The sequence below is a fragment of the Natrix helvetica genome (assembly GCF_964273705.1).
Source record: "Natrix helvetica genome assembly, chromosome: 8".
Lineage (NCBI taxonomy): Eukaryota > Metazoa > Chordata > Lepidosauria > Squamata > Natricidae > Natrix > Natrix helvetica.
In genome coordinates this window covers 2710389-2727268 of record NC_138559.1, presented here as the reverse complement: position 1 = coordinate 2727268, position 16880 = coordinate 2710389, and positions in this window count along the sequence as shown.

Below are 16880 nucleotides of genomic sequence, written 5' to 3'. Positions count from 1 at the left end.
CCCCGTGATTGCTTGGTGTCTCCTCCGAGGACTGTCTCAATCCGCCTGTCCTTTCTGGAGATGCCACAGGCAGAAGACTTCGACCTAGAACCCAGACCTTGGCACGGCTCCATTTTTGAAGAATATCTGTGCCATCGAGGGCATAGGCACCAATGTGCCCCATGACTGTTGCCCCCAAGGATTTGAACATTTCTTTTAAATTCCTAAACCTTTCGAATGTCAGGGCACATCATGTGCAAAAAAAGAAAGAACAAAAAGAAATAATAGCACATATACTAATAATGATAATAATAGTGTAACAGAATAGTTTTAACTAGGTTTCTCTTTATATTAGCTTATTTGTAAATCTGTTAATTACATTAGCATATTTATAATTATGGAATAGAATAAAATAGAATAACAGAGTCGGAAGGGACCTTGGAGGTCTTCTAGTCCAACCCCCTGCTTAGGCAGGAAACCCTACACCACTTGGACAAATGGTTATCCAACATCTTCTTAAAGACTTCCAGTGTTGGGGCATTCACAACTTCTGAAGGCAACTTCTGTTCCACTGATTAATTGTTCTAACTGTCAGGAAATTTCTCCTCAGTTCTAAGTTGCTCCACTCCTTGATTTGTTTCCATCCATTGCTTCTTGTTCTACCCTCAGGTGCCTTGGAGAATAGTTTGACTCCCTCTTCTTTGCGGCAACCCCTGAGATATTGGAAGGCTGCTATCATGTCTCCCTTAGTCCTTCTTTTCATTAAACTAGACAAAACCCAGTTCCTGCAACCGTTCTTCATATGTTTTAGCCTTCAGTCTCCTAATCGTCTTGGTTGTTTTTCTCTGCACTCAGAATAGAATAGAATAGAATAGAATAGAATAGAATAGAATAGAGCTGGAAGGGACCCTGGAGGCCTTCCAGTCCAGCCCCCTGCTCAAGCAGGAGAACCTATAATATTTCAGACAAGTGGCTGTCTAGTTTCTTCTTAAAAACCTCCCATGATGGAGCAACCACAACTTCTGGTGGCAAGCTGTTCCCCTGGTTCATTGTCCTCACTGTTTGGAAATTTCTCCTTAATTCCAAGTTGCTTCTCTCTTTGGTTAGTTTCCATCCATTGTTTCTTGTATTCCCCTCTAGTGCTTTGGAGATTAATTTGTCCCCCCCTAATTTGTGGCAGCTGCCAAGCATCTGAATTTTGATCATGTGATCACAGGGATGCTGCAACTATCATAAGCATGAAAAACTAATCTTGTCACTGTTTTCAATGCCATTGTAGCTTTGAACAATCATTCAATGAGCTGTTGTAGAAAGCAAATCATTGTAATGGATGGCTTAGCCCAGGGATGTCCAAACCTGGGATCTGTAAGACTTGTGGACTTTAAGACTTGTTGAAGTCCACAAGTCTTAAAGTTCCCAAGTTTGGACACCCCTGGCTTAGCCAGTTTACCCCTTCCCTTGGGATCTCCAGCTTTCAAAACTGGGCACTTCTTTTGTGTCAAGATCTCCGATAGCTTCCCAGAGGGTTACTGGTTTGTTTGCACAGACCGGCATGTGGCATTCCCTGGCACCTCGCATCATCGCAGAGTTAGCGGGATCCAATTCCCACCCACCCCCACCTCCCTCCAAGTCTTTTGCGAGCAGCTCATGTCCCTCACAATTCGGCACAGATGGCTCGCCGATGGAGTGTCATTTCCTTGATAACTTCACCATAGTGCAGGCGGTGTTTAGTGTGTCAAATGCTTGATAACAGTGAAGGTGAGCTTCGCTTTGATACATCTCAGTGAATTGTGACGGAGAAAAGATATCGGTCTCCTCTTGCACAAGACCCTTGAAATAACGTGATTATTTCCCCATTCTTCTCCTTCAAGATTCCTGCACAAGGGAAAAGGGGGAGGGGGGAATGTCCATAGTGCTTAACTCAGAAGAACATGGAGTCCCTTGCTTTGCACTGGGAAGCGGTCCAGGGTTACAGTGTCTATTGCAGAGGGCATGTGAAAAGGAAGCATGTGACCAGGAACGACACTGATGGGTGGGCTGATAGAAACCCTCCAGCGGGATGTGGGGGGAGAGAAGAACACCACAAACAGAGGTTTATCAAAGCAGCACAACCACAAAGTGGGTGTTGGCCTTGCTTCATAGAAAATTTGCTTGCAAGTTGTTTTCTAACTCATCCTGTTGGCAGCCAACAGAGAACTTGTGGACAGCTGCTGCTGTGTGCTTCGGACAACGTGAGCCAAGTCAGTCCAACTCGGTGGTCACTCACATCAGCTGAAAAAAGGTCTCTTGGGTTGCTGCCCTCAATGATGGCCAAGAGTTGCCGTTTTGGGCCCCAATAGGGCTGCCATTTACTGTAAGGCCTGATTTTGGGTGCTCTGGCGTTAAGATCAATTAAAGCAGAGGTCTCCAACCTTGGCAACTTTAAGACTTGTGGACTTCAACTCCCAGAGTTCCTCCACCAGCTGCTGGTTGGAGAATTCTGGGATTTGAAGTCCACAAGTCTTAAAGTGGCCAAGTTTGAAGACCTCTGATCTAAATGGAGAGATTGCAAAGAAAGGGATTACAAGAGAGCAAATTATGCTGGCTGGAAAATTATGGGAGTTGAAGTCCACAAGTCTTAAAGTGGCCAAGTTTGAAGACCTCTGATCTAAGTGGAGAGATTGCAGAGGAAGGGGTTACAAGAGAGCAAATTATGCTGGCTGGGGAATTCTGGGAGTTGGAGTCCACAACTCTTCAAGTTGCCAAGTTTGAAGACTTCTGTTCTAATCCAATCTCATGCCCAGAGCAGGAGACCCCATACCATCCCAGACAAATGACTGTACAATCTTTTCTTGAAAACCTCCAGTGATGGAGCACCCAGAACTCTAGGAGACAAGTCATTCCATGGATTGTCGTCACTGTTGATGAATTTCTCCTTCATTCTGAATTGGATCTTTCTTTAAGAAGTTTCCATCCATTGCTTCTTCTCCTCAGCTTTGCTGACTAAGGAATTCTGAATTTAAAGCATGTTATTTTCAGGACAGGGAAAGGGAGGTGTGTTTTTTTTTTCTTGCCCTATGAAACATCCTTCCTCCCAAGATTAGACAGTCTCCAACTTTGCTGTCTTTGCACAAACTCTAAAGACCTGAATATATTCCAGATGTGAGGGTCGAGGGTTAACTGAGCCCCTGTGATGTATTTTTAGTTTATTCAATTGGTTCCCCCCCCGCCCCCACTTGATGGCAACTATGGGCTGTATCATAGCTATTGGGTTTTGTTGTTATTTTGTATACTGTCTTGACCAGTGATTGGCCACCCAGAGTCGCTACAGCAAGAATTGGGCAGCAGTAAAAATCTATTCTATTCTATTCTACTCTATTCTACTCTTAATTCCAATATCTATTCTATTCTATTCTTCATTCCAATATATATATATTCTATTCTATTCTATTCTTCTTATTCCAATTATTTCATATTCTATTATTCCAATTATTTCCTATCCCATCCCATCCCATCCCCGTTCCCATTCTATTCTATGTACTGCCGTCTCAGGAATTTCTCATGGAAACCTAAATCAAAATAGCCCCAAAGGGGCAGAGGCCATAAGCTCCAGCCAAAACCACAAGAGGGACTCCAAGTTGTATAACTTTCTATAAGAAGGAGAGAGATAACCTAGAGACAGAGAGGAAACAAGGCGCTCGGGAGAGTTGGGCAATTCTAAGATGCATCAGGGAACCAAGGCCAAAGCAAGAACCGCCCCGAGGTTACCTGGAGGTGGATTAATAGGGCCTCATGAGAGACATCATCATCGCATTCATCACAACGTGGAGCCTAATCCGAAGCTACAAGTCAAAAAGCTTCCACCACACAGACTTCTTCGCTAAGGTCAATGGGAGATGCTATTTTTTATCAGAGAGGGTTTCCGTCTGAAGAATTGCCCGGAGTTGGCAGAGGAGACTGGCAGGCCTGAAGGCCCCATGTAAAAGATGGCTTCCAGCTCTAGAATGGGTTTCCCCAGTGGTGCATTAACCCTTGAGCAGACTAAGCACATGCTTAGGGCACCAGGCCCAAAGGGACCACCACTAAGTTGAGAAAGAAAGAAAGAAAGAAGCCCAATGAAGTATTTTGCCTTTAACCCCCTGTGTTACTCTCGTTACAGGACACAATCTCCTGATGAAGCGGGAGGGGGGGGGGGGCTGTCAGGCCTGTTACATTTAATGCTGTGGGAAAATGGGAAGATAATGACCTTGTTCCAAAGTTGAGCCTGACTTTCAGAATTCAAAGTGTCCAGAGAGGATAAGAGTGCCATTTGTCTCAACCTTGAAACAAAATCAGGGAGACCTTTGGCTCCGGATGGCTTCAGTTGTTTTGAGCTTCTCATCCCGTTTCAATATGCTGACAAAAAAAACCCCAAGCTATTTAATTCAGAAAGTGCTTTAGCTGTGAATAACAAATGTCTCTCTGGCCTTTTATCTCTCCTTCCTGGTTGTTTTGTTATTCACCAATAATTACTTTAAATGGTACATCTGTTGTCATGACAACAGATTAAAAACCCTTTGTGAAAGTTCTGAAAGTAAGAGGAATCTTCTCTTCCCTCCCTCCCAATACAGGTAGATACCTATCTACCCTCATTGTAATCTCATCAGGGGCTTCATCTTTAAGGTAAAGGTAAAGGTTCCCCTCGCACATATGTATTAGTTGTTCCCGCCTCTAGGGGGTGGTGCTCATCTCCGTTTCAAAGCCAAAGAGCCAGCACTGTCCGAAGACGTCTCCATGGTCATGTGGCTGGCATGACTCAACACCAAAGGCCACGGAACACAGTTACCTTCCCACCAAAGGTGGTTCCTATTTTTCTACTTGCATTTTTTACGTGCTTTCGAACTGCTAGGTTGGCAGAAGCTGGGACAAGGAACGGGAGCTCACTCAGTTATGCAGCGCTAGGGATTTGAACCGCCGAACTGCCAATCTTTCTGATCCACAAGCTCAACATCTTAGCCACTGCATCCCCATGCTTCATCTTTACCAAGAGATTAATATCCCCAATCATGGATTTTGAGTTTTATTACAGGAAGGAAGGAACAACATCTCAATCAGTTTGGACTTTCTAGGATCCTCATTTTTACAAATACCTTAAATTTATTTTCCCCTCAATTTCTCATCCTATCCCAAGTGAGATTCATGCTATAGTTTAGGAAACATTTTCCCAAACACATGCATTTTTACTTGTGATATTGCTGATAGCACTATATAATTTAGAAACCTAAAGTCTCTTAAACACTATGCATTTCTCTTCCATTTTTTCCTTTCCTTCTTCATCCCTCCCTTCCTTCCATGCCTTTCATACATGTTGGACTACAACTCCCACACCACGTGCAGGTTTAGAGTTCAACGGGTCTCGGGGATATCTGCCTGTGGAATGCGGAGTCCCTTCATATTCTCCATTCTCCTTTTTAATGAGAGGCAAGAGTTAAGAGAAAGTCATGGGGAAATGAAGCAGATGCTGTTTTCCTTCTGACAAAGGCTGGGCCGAGCTGCAAGAATGTGAAACTTCCAAGGCCAAGCAGAAGCAACCCTATAATTAGTGATGCCCGACATTCCAAATAATCTTGGGACAAAATCTTCCTCCTGAGGAAGAGTGGATGTTACCTTGTTCTCCGAATGGAGATGCCAGGGGTGTCCGAAAAGGGGTGTTTCTTACAACTTGGCTACTTCTGGGGAGAAGTTACACTTTAGATCATTAAGATTGATGTCTTTATTCATCCACTTAGGAGCACTTTCTTTGGAAGACAGTGAAACCTGCTAGCAAATAAGCAAATAATGCAGAACATAGACTGATGTTCATTCTTCATGGCCATTTTCACTCAACGGTGGTCTGAAGGCTTCCAAAATTCTTAAAAAGTATAGCTGGGAATTATGGAAACACAAGTCCCATGGGGTTGCTCCTTTGATAAGGAGCATCTTTAATAAGAAATAAACTTATGTCTTCATTAATGGAAGCCTTTTCTTGAGATGTTCAAGACACCAAGAATAACAGAGTAGGAAGGGACCTTGGGGTTCTTCTAGTCCCATCCTTTACTCCAACAGGAGAGCCTATATCATTCTGGACAAATGGTTGTCTAACCTCTTCTTAAAAACCTCCAATGTTGGAGCACCCACAACCTCTGGAGGGAAGGCACACCACTGATTTAACTGTCTGGAAAGTTAAGCTAAGTTCCTCAGTTCTAAGTTGCTTCTCTCCTTGATTAGTTTCCAGCCATTGCTTCTTGTCCTGCCTTCAGGTGCTTTGGAGAATAGGTTGATCCCCCCTCTTTTTTGTGGCAAACCCTCAAATATTGAAAAACTGCTATCATGTCACCCCTAGTCCTTCTCTTCATTAAACTAGACATGCCCAATTTCTGCAATCATTCTTAACAGAATAACAGAGTTGGAAGGGACCTTGGAGGTCTTCTAGTCCAACCCTAGGCAGGAAACACTACACAACTTCAGACAAATGGTTATCCAACATCTTCTTAAAAACTTCCAGTATGGAGCATTAACAACTTCTGGAGGCAGGTTGTTCCACTGATTGATTGTTTTAACTGTCAGGAAATTCCTCCTTAGTTCCAGGTTGCTTCTCTCCTTGATTGGTTTCCACCCATTGCTTCCTGTCCCACCCTTAGGGGCTTTGGAGAATAGCTTGACCCTCTCTGTATATAGGTTCTCCTGCTTGCGCAGGGGGCTGGACTAGAAGACCTCCAAGGTCCTTTCCAACTCTATTCTATTCTATCCTATTCTATCCTATCCTATTCTTCATTGTGGCAGCCCCTGAGATATTGGAAGACTGCTATCACGTCACCCTTAGTCCTTCTTTTCATTAAGCTAGACATTCTGATCCCTGTGAGGAAGTGAGACTAGGCTGCGTATTCTTGAGAGCCTGTTTTCCCCAAAGCAGTCTTATTTATTAGGATCCTTGGTGTTATAAAAGGACTCTGCGCAGGCCCAGAAGAATTGGGGATGGGTTCAGATTTCTAAATGAGAACGATGGACAGAGGCCAAGATTGCATGCTTAAGCACCAATAAAAAACATTTTGATTTGCCTGAAGAGTTTCCATCTGCTGAGATGCTTGCGGTTGGGTGAGCCACCCTCTTTCCCCAATCTAAATTTATGGACAAATGGTTTAGTCTGGTTTGTGCGTGTTTCTTTAACTTCCCACGGTGCTCTGAAAGGCCCCGCCCCCTTGCTAATTCTCCATTCTTGACCAGTAATTGGTTTAAAATAAATCAATAAATAACATGCCATTCTCTGCATAATTTTGCATTCCTGAGGCTACTGGAAGGAAGTTGTTGCAATGAACAGGATGGAAAGCAATTAAAGAGACATGCTTGCTGAGGTCTAAATTTAAATTCAGAAATTTAAAATTATGGGATCTCCAGTTTGAGCAGGGAGTGGAACTAGAAGACCTAGCAAGGTCCCTTCCAGCTCATTCTTGGGGATTGTTGGAGGCAATAGGCTAGCATCATAGACAATAGACTGGAGGATAAAACATAGGAAGAACGGTTGCAGGAACGGGCTATGTCTAGTTTAGTGAGAAGAAGGACCAGGGGAGACATGATAGCAGCGTTCCAATATCTCAGGGACTGCCCCAAAGAAGAGGGGGTCAAGCTATTCTCCAAAACACCTGAAGGCAGGAGAAGAAGCAATGGGTGGAAACTAATCAAGGAGAGAAGCAACTTAAAACTAAGGAGAAATTTCCTGACAGTGAGAACAATGAATCAGTGGAACAACTTGACTCCAGAAGTTATGAATGCTACAACACTTCTTAAAAGTTTTTAAGAAGATGTTGGATAGCCATTTGTCTGAAACGGTATAGGGTTTCCTGCCTAAGCAGGGGGTTGGACTAGAAGACCTCCAAAACCCCTTCCAACTCTGTTATTCTATTCTATTCTATTCTATTCTATTCTAATTCTATTTTCTTTTCTATTCTAATTTTTTTTCTTTTCTAATTCTTTTTTCTTTTCTTTTCTAATTCTTTTTTTTCTTTTCTTTTCTAATTCTTTTTTCTTTTCTTTTCTTTTCTATTCCATTCCATTCCATTCCCTGCCCCCCTTAGTTCTTTGGTGCACGGAGAAGCTATAATATTTGCTGCAGCAAAAGTGCTTGTATAGCTTGACAACGTCTCTAGTTTCCTGACTGAGGGAGGGGTGAGGGATTTGGGATGAATTGCAGAGGCAGTTATTACCTTAATAACCCTGGAGTGGACTAGAGTGGAGGACGACGAGGGAAAGCGATAAGGGCTTGTTGTAGGGACGTCCATTAGCAGCATTTAAAGAGAGGCAGGGAATGTCCCTTACAATCAGGGGAAATTATGAGTCTGAAAGCCTGTGCCGGGTCAGTGTGGTTTTGTGACAGGGATGTTGGCTGTGCAAAAGCTTTAGGCTGAAACTCACAGGGTGATTTTTATCTTTACTTATTTATTTTTATTTATTTCCTCAAGTATTTTATTAGATATCACATATAAGTATAGACATGATTATGAATACATGAAATGAATATGAATACAACGGAATATTAGGACAGGGATGGTAGAGCACTTATGCACCTCTTAGGAAAGGGGTGAGGTCGACAGTAGACAGCCTAAGGCAGGGGTCTCCAAACGTGGGCACTTGAAGACTTGTGGACTTCAGCTCCCAGAATTCTCCAGCCAGCGTAATTTACTCTCTTGTAATCCCTTCCTCTGCAATCTCTCCATTTAGATCAGAAGTCTTCAAACTTGGGAACTTTAAGACTTGTGGACTTCAATTCCCAGAATTCTCCAGCCAGCAGAGCTGGCTGGAGAATTCTGAGAGTTGAAGTCCACAAGTCTTAAAGTTCCCAAGTTTGGACACCCCTGGTCTAAGGTTAAAGTTTTGGGGGTTTGAGGAAGAAGTCACAGAGTCAGATAGAGCATTCCAGGCGTTCACTACTCTGTTGCTGAAGTTGTATTTTCTGCCATCGAGTTTAGAGCAGTTTACCTTGAGTTTGTATCTATTGTGTGCTCGTGTGTTGTTGCAGTTGAAGCTGAAGTAGTTGTTGACAGGTAGGACGTTGTAGTAGATAATTGTATGTGCTACGCTTAGGTCAGACCAAAGGCAGCAGAGTTCTAAATTGTCTAAGCCCAAAATTTTGAGCCTGGTGGCAGAAGGGATTCTCTTGTGAGTAGAGGAGTGGAGGACTTTTCTCGTGAAATACTTCTGGACTCTCGAAATTGTATTAATGTCAGAACCAGAAAATACCAGAGGTTCTTCGAACTACTCACAATTTCCACTACCGGTTCTCCAGAACCTGCTGAATTTCACCCCTGCGTTGAATTTTTATGTTTAATATTTTTTAACATTTTAAAAAAAGATTCCCAGTAAGAGGAATTGCATCTAGCTCTTATACTCCTTAAGGACTCCTGATTTGGGCAGGAGGCTGGACTAGAAGACCTCCATGGTCCCTACCAACTCTGTTATTCTCTTCTTCTGTTCTTTGAGTTAGGTTTAGATATCATCCTCCTTAACCACACTCAGTTGGTGATAAGGAAATCACCTAAGAGGCTCTTCTCTCCCAAGAACTGCCCACACTAAGGGGTCAGTCCAGCGAAACTATGGAGAGAAAGTTGAGTTGTTGAGTGAGGTTTTCTTAAAGTTGCCTTGTGCTCCAGTTGGGGAAAAATGAATTAATAATAATCAGTTGCCTTGCTCCCAAAGATATCCGGTCTCCCGCTCTGTGCAGAACGGTTACTATCTCAACTACGACATTCGGTGGTGACTGGGATTGTGACATTTCTGGAGTGGGGAGGTTGATGTGATTAAGGTCACAGCCTGAATACATTACTGCTTGCCCTGATTTAATTCTTTCCTACAGGTGCTAATTGTGTGCTTTAAAGCAGGGGTGTCAAACTCAATTTCATTGAGGGGCCACATCAGGCTTGTGTTTGACCTGGGGGGGACGGGGGTGGCATGGCTGGGGTGGGCGTGGCCAGCTCGACATCACCCGTGTTGGGGGCGGTGGTGGGTTACGGATCCCATCGATGTGGTACGCTGTGATGGGGCCGGGAGTCCACCACATGCGTGTGCGCTGCGCACGCATGCACACCCTCCGCCTGCCATGCTACAGCTGCTCAGCGGAGCATTGCACAGGTGCGGTACATTCTCTGTACATGCGCAAATGGCCCGGTTGGGTCAAATACAGGTAAGGAGGGAGGGCAGGTGGGCCTTCCGGAGCACCGTACCAGAACGGCACCTGGTGCTCCCAGCATACCGGGGCGTACCAGCCATAAGCCGCCATTGGTTGGGGCGTCTGTGGTGGCCCAAGCGCTCTACCAGCGAAGAGAGGCTCCCGAGCTCCGTTTTCAGCTGCCACGGCCTCCTGCAACCCTCTGCCAGCGAAAACGGAGCTCGGGAGGGATGCACGCAGCCTTCCCAAGCCCCACTTCCGCTGGCAGAAGCACAGCGGGCCAGTCCGCTGTTTCCAGGGCAGTTTCCAGGGAGCCACATCTAAGCAGCCCATGGGCCAGATCCAGCCCTCACAGCCCTGAGTTCCACATCCCTGCTTTAAAGTGTCCCCAAATTTCTGTCTTAAGTTAACCTTGAAGGAAGAATTGCAAATGGAAGATCTCAAAGTACTTTTCCTTCTTTTTGTTAATGCTTAAAAAGCAACACCAATAAATAAACATGATACAATAAAAACGGAAGCCAACAGAGATCAGTTTAAATTTAAAGTGTTAAAGCAAGTGAACAATGTGTAAAATATTTGGAACCGATTTAGATATTTTGGAACCAATGTCTCAGAAGGTTGCTACAACTTGGCAGCTCGGAGTCAGTGGTGGATTCCTACCGGTTTGAATTGGTTTGGATGAACTCTTAGTGGTTTGGTGGCGTCGGTCACTGGAACTGGCAGCGACCAAGACCTGCTACACCCCTGAACCTCTGGGCGGTGCCGGAGAATATTTATTAATATTCCTCTTTGGGGAATTGACTCTCTTTGTGTGTGTGTGTGTGTGTGTGTGAGAGAGAGAGAGAGAGAGAGAGAGAGAGAGAGAGAGAGAGAGAGGGAGAGAGAAAAGAGAAAAGACAGAGAGAGAAAAAGAGAGAGAGAATGAGGGAGAGGGAAAAGAGAAGAGAAAGAGAAAGAGAGAAAAGAGAGAGAGAGAGAAAGAGGCGGAGGGAAAAGAGAAGAGACAGAGAGAAAGAGAAAGAGAAAGAAAGAGGGAGAGAGAGAGAAAAAAGAGAAAGAGAGGGAGAAAGAAAAGGAGAGAGAATGAAAGAGAGAGAGAAAGAGAGAGAAAAAGAGAGAGAAAAGAGAAGAGACAGAGAGAAAGAGAGAGAGAAAGAAAGAGGGAAAGAGAAAAGAGAAGAGAAAGAGAGGGAGGGAGAAAGAAAAGGAGAGAGAAGGAAAGAGAGAGAGAAAGAGAGAACAATTTCTATTGCGATGTCTATGCACACACACTGTGCATCAAGCACATCCAGGCCCGAGCGAAACGGTGGTGGAAGTAACTGCCGGAACCCTCTCCTGCTCAAAGTGGGTTTGTAAATATTTAGAAGGTATGACCAGAGATTATTTTGATTTACATTTTTTATTATTCAGCTCTGACCTCCTTCTGGTGCAAAGGTCTCTTTTTTAAAAAGAAAAAAGAAAAGAAAAGAAAGAAATCGGCCCCTCTTCAAGAATTAACTATAATAATAATTCTTCCACTCCTGTAAAATGGCAACGCAATTCTTCCTTTCAATTTGTCCAGACAAATTCTCCCGCTTGCTAGCTACGCCCCGTTAATTCTTCACTCGGGTTGACAGGTTTGGAGGAAAATGGAAAAAAGTCAACAACTCCCTTGAATTATTCATGCCAAGGTAGCTTTAAATTCTTGTCCATTTTCCCATTAGGTAGGAAATGGTGCAAATCCCCCATCCCAAATCTGTTCTCTTTTGTTGTTAACAAGGAAGAAAATCTATGCGCCAATTACCAAAGGGCAACATTTGCAGCTGTTGCAACGAGCCCCCTAAAAACCTAGGTGGTAACCAAATAGGATCAGGCTTGAAGCAGGTCCCGCCCTTTGGGATATCGGAGGATTGTTTTCCTTGCCTATCGACCATTCTCTGTTGCCTTTTCACTCAGCCAGAGGTCACAATGTACCGTCCAGAGTTAAAGCTTTGAAGGAGGCAGCGGAGGAGGTAGAATGCGGGAACCTCGCTAGGCCCTTTATGGAAGTGCAAATCTGTCAGAAATGGCTCAATCGAAATTCTCACTCAACGCTGAACACGGTTTTGAATCGGGAGGCAGAAATGGTTCCCGATGAAGCTTCCCTCGAGTTTCACGACTTTTGACGCGTGGCCTAAATTAATATTCCTCCGTGTGTGTGAGAGAGAGAGAGAGAGAAAAAAAGAGAGAGAGAGAGAGAGAAAGAAAGAAAGAGAAAGAAAAAATAGAGAGAAGAGAAAAGAGAGAGAAAAGAGAGAAAGAGAAAGAAAGAGGGAGACAGAGAGAGAGAGAAAAGAGAAGAGAGAGAGAGAGAGAAAGAGACAGAAAGAAAAGGAAAGAGAAAGAAATAGGGAGAGAGAGAGAAAGAGAGAGAAAGAGAGAGAGAGAAGAAAGAGAGAGATAAGAGATAGAAAAAGAAAGAGAAAGGAAAGAGAAAGAGAGAGGGAAAGAGAGAGAGAAAAGAGAAGAGAGAGAGAGACAGAAAGAAAAGGAGAGAGAAAGAAAGAGGGAAAGAGAGAGAGAAAAGATAGAAAGAGAGAAGGGAGAAAGAAAGGAAGATAGAAAAAGAAAGGGAGAAGTGAGAAAAAAGAAAGAGAGAGGAGAGAGAGAGAAAGAGAGAAAGAAAGAGAGAAAGGAAAGAGAAAGAAAGAGGGAGAGAGAAAGAGAGAGAAAAAGAGAGAGAGAGAAAGAAAAGGAGAGAGAAAGAGGGAAAGAGGGAAAGAGAGAGAAAAGAGAGAAATAGAGAAGAGAGAGAGAGATCGCACTCTAAAAAAATGTTATTAAATTGTCTCAGGTCTCTTTTGCAGAGTTTCTTGGAAATTGTGTTGCAATGAATGCATTTGCTTCCCAGTCTTGTGTACCTTTGGGGTCTGGAGAGCAGAGCTTTCCATCTATTATTTCTTGTCCTGCCTTCAGATGCTTTGGAGAATAGGTTGACTCTTCTTTGTGGGCAACCCCTCAAACATTGGAAGACAGTTATTATGTACCCTAACCCTAATCCTTCTCTAGACATACCTAGTTCCCTCAACCGTTCATCATATGAATTAGTATGCAAAGTCTTTATAGCAACAAGATTGGCGGCAAACAAATGTAATCAATAAAATAATCTTTGGTGCTCTTCTCTGCACTCTTTCTAGGGTCTCCGCATCTGTTCTGTATCGTGACAACCAGAACTGGATAAAGTATTTTAGAGCTGGATAGAGCTCTAAAATAGAGCTGAAAGGGACCTTGGAGGTCTTCTAGTCCAACCCCCTGCTTAGGCAGGAAACCCTACACCACTTGGACAAATGGTTATCCAACATCTTCTTAAAGACTTCCAGTGTTGGGGCATTCACAACTTCTGGAGGCAAGCTGTTCCATGGATTAATTGTTCTAACAGTCAGGAAATTTCTCCTTAGTTCTAAGTTGCTTTTCTCCTTGATTAGTTTCCACCCATTGCTTTTTGTCCTGCCCTCAGGTGCTTTGGAGAATAGTTTGACTCCCTCTTCTTTGTCGCAACCCCTCAAATATTGCAACGCTGCTATCATGTCACCCCTCGTCCTTCTTTTCATTAAACTACATATACTAGTTTTAAGCATAAAGACTTGTCACCATGCTGCGCTTTAAGGCCTTCCCTTCAGCTTTCCTGGAAAGCAGGTAACAAAACATACCTTTGTCCCTAGCCCTGTCCTTCTACCTTTTCTCTGAGCCCGTCACTCACGTCGTGTGCAACCACTGTCCCTGTTGCTTTGCTACCTGTGTCACCCACCTTATGTCTGTTCGAACGAAAACAGCAGGAGAACCTGTTGCATTTTACATGCCTTTTCTTCTTACGAGATTACGAGAGGGCCGTTCTCCGGAAGGGAGCCAGAGACGCTGCGTGTCGATTGCTGTCAATTTAATTCTCCGTCAGGTGGGCGTTGGATCTATGGCTTGCTTGTGTTTTTTCCGATTGGTTGGTCCAATGAAACCAGACGCTGGCAAAACATTGGAAAAATAAAAGAACATTTTTCTTTCGATCAATAGAGTGCAGCTTCAGCTGAATTATGAAGACAGCAGCAAAGGCTATGAAGAGGCTTTAATTAAAGATGGCTTTATTTGTGTTTCATCTCTAACTTTATTTATGCCAACGATATAAGGTTTAAAAGATTAACTCTGCCTGTTCAGATGGGTTTTTCATTTTCTTTTTATATGTTTATTATTGGTTTTTTTCTTTGTATACAATATGTACTTAAAGAACAGTTTGGGTCATTTTGTTTACATCTTAAGCTCCTAATTTATATCTCTGTTGTCCGACCATTGATAAAACAAGCCCCAAGTCTGAAAGTATTCTTTTTTGTTGTTCAAATTTTTATTGGTTTTTTTAAAAAAATTTCAAGGAAAGGGTTACAGGGTTATAAAAACATTTTGGCAGCTACATCGTGCGGGGGGGAGAAGTCCCCCCAGGTCTTGCAACTTCTACAAACAATAATAAGGAAAAATATCAACAATTACCTAAATATTAGCAGTTTTAAATTTAACACAAAAATATCAGTATATTTCAATCATTTGTTTTGCATCACTTCCATGAAAGTACATTGTAGCAACAATTGCAATAGTGTTCCAAGTCACTTTTGTGATCTGAGTCTTCTAGCTGTTGCATCCTCTCTCCCATCCACCGGCTGGGCCTCAGCCCCTCCCTCCTTTGTTTCTTGTGTAACATCCCCCATTTCACCTAAAAGAGCACTGTGTTTTTTAGCAAAAGCCTCTGCTTCCACTAGTGTGTGAATTCTGATTCTGGTGCCCTCCCAAAAAATCAACATGCCTTCTGGAAATAGCCATTTAAACCAGACCGCATTATTATATAATTTTTTTGCTAAGAAGGAATATTTCCTTCTATTATCTCTTACTTTCTTTGGGATCTGTTTAAGAATGGTTATTTCTTTATCTTTATATTTTAATGGTCCTCCCCTTTGAGCTTCTAGAACCTCATCTCTTGTAGTTTTTCTAAGAAATTTAATATGAACTTCCCTTGGAACGTTATGTGTTCTTGCATAGGCTGAGTTAAACCTATAGATCAGATCAATGTCCCACCAGAGCTGTTGTTTATCTCTATTAATATATTCTGCTAGTAATGTGGTCATAATCTCTTTAAGATCTTTGTTCTCAACTTCTGGCAAGTTTTGGAACCTAAGAAAAAAAGACATCTTTTCAAATTCCATTTTTAACATCTGATTTCCAAATTCTGCATTCCCCCTTTGGATTGTCTGAAAGTCTGAAAGAAGTATTCTGTGTCATCTTTTTCCACGCACCAGCACTGGTCCGCGGCCTGCCAGAACCAGGGCACACAAACAAGCGAGGCCCCATCCATGGGATGCAGGCAGCATGCAAAACCACACCCCCTGCGGTCTGTGAAATACACCTTTCTCCACATAACCGATCCCTGGTGCCCAAAAGGTTGGGGGACACTGCTCTAGATATCCCTAATTTATAGTCTGCACACCTAGCTTTCAGCCTTCAATTAAGGTCACTTCTGTTGTTTCTTCTATTTATATTTTAACGTTCCTTTTTATGCACTTGGAATCCTGCATCCAGTTTTGGTCGCTGCAATATTAGAAAGATGTGGAGACTCTAGAAAGAGTGCAGAGAAGAGCAACAAAGATGATTAGGTGACTGGAGGCTAAAACATAGGGAGAACAGTTGCAGGAACTGAGCATGGCTAGTCATGCTCAGAAGAGAAGGATCACAGCTGACATGATAGCAGTCTTCCAGTATTTGAGAGGCTGCCACAAAGAAGAGGTGGTCAAATTATTCTCCAAAGCACCTGAAGGCAGGACAAGAAGCAACGGATGGAAACTAATCAAGGAGAGAAGCAATTTAGAACTAAGGAGAAACTTCCTAACTTCTTTAATCTATGGAACAGCTTGCCACCAGAAGTTGTGGATGCTCCAACACTGGGAGTTTTTAAGAAGAGATTGGACAGCCATTGGTCTGGAATGGTAAAAAGTCTTCTGCTTGAGCAAGGAGTTGGACTAGAAGACCTCCAGGGTCCTTCCAACTCTGTTATTCTGTTACATTGCAAAGCAACTCAAAAGAAGAGAGCAAGAGGAAAACAAAAGTCTTCATATATTTGGAATTTATGACCTTCAGTCTGAAAAACTTCCCATCCTTCAGCAGTGGCCCAGTGCAATCCATATACAGGATTTTTTTTTGCAGGCTGTTGAAGTCAAACGCCTACAGGATGAAAAGCTGAGAAAACAGTTATTGTCTTACTGGTGGAGGAAAAACATATATGACTCATACCGTTTTCTTTGCATTCGCAGTTTGGAAGATTGGAAATAAATTTGCTTCGCCAAATGTGGTGATGGCAGATATCACAGGGACCGTCTTGCCTTAATGGCTGACACGCCCAATTTCATCCAAGGCTTTTATTTTAATTTTATTATCTTTCTTCATTTGGCATTGGGGGGAGTAGAACTGATTTTAACTGTGTGGTACCCATTGTTTTCTCTGCAGATCTCAAAAATTTTATTTTCCTCTTTTGTAATTTAAAGGGGGGGGGGCAGTTTTCTGAATATTGCTGTCCTGAAGGTACTGTTCGTAATTGTCTGGGAAATCTGATTTTATACTAACCTCTACACTGGAGGTCATGGAGATATATTGATACATGCACATGCTGTCCAGATGGTCTTTGGGTTTCTAGTGCTCTGTTGCGCACACACCCGCACATGCTCATACATGGACCTGCATTCCAGTTTGGGCACTCGAT